This window comes from Triticum dicoccoides, chromosome 3B (genome assembly GCF_002162155.2).
Source record: "Triticum dicoccoides isolate Atlit2015 ecotype Zavitan chromosome 3B, WEW_v2.0, whole genome shotgun sequence".
Classification (NCBI taxonomy): Eukaryota; Viridiplantae; Streptophyta; class Magnoliopsida; order Poales; family Poaceae; genus Triticum; species Triticum dicoccoides.
Genome location: NC_041385.1, coordinates 500,263,641 through 500,264,433, shown reverse-complemented (window position 1 = coordinate 500,264,433; position 793 = coordinate 500,263,641).

Sequence of the window (793 nt, the reverse complement as noted above, 5' to 3'; positions counted from 1 at the left end):
TACTAATGAGGTTATGGTAAGCTGTTTTTTAATCCCACCTCGCGAAGTGAGAGGGACTAGGAGCGGTTTATAAGCCCTGAGTGCAGAGACGATGAAGAAGAGGCTCAATGCTCACGTTGCTTAGCTTCAAGCCTTCAGGAATACGATAGACTGCATGGAGCTATGCGCAGTGCCGTTTACACTATTCCGAATGGCTTGAAGCAAATTAACGAGCATTGCACCTCTTTTTTTATTTTTAATAACTTATTACAACTCCGGACTTCTTTTGTTATGGCAAAAACTAGTTGCACGTCGACATTTCTTTTTTTTAAGTTATAACTCCAGACTTTGACCATCAAGTTTTGCAGAAAAGAAAAATAGCAGAAAAGAAGAAAAACTATAGCTGAAAAGAAAAAACAAAATAAAAAAACTACTCAGAAATAAATAGAAGAAAATAAATATAGCAGAAAAGAAAAAACTATTCAGAAATAAATAGAAGAAAAAATAAAGCAGAAAAGAAAAAAATTATATTTGCTATGTTTCAATCGTTTACAAAATGACCATGAAATTGAAAATCACTACAAAATGAACTCTGAAAATGTTAAATTTTGGCAAACTAGATGAAAAACTACTCACAAATAAATAGAAGAAAATAAATATAACAGAAAAGAAAAAACTACGCAGAAATAAGAAGAAGAAGAAGAAGAAGGAGAAGAAGAAGAAGAAGAAGAAGAAGAGGAGGAGCAAGAAGAAGAAGAAGAAGAAGAAGAAGAAGAAGAAGAAGAGGAAGAAGAAGATGAAGAAGATGAAGAAG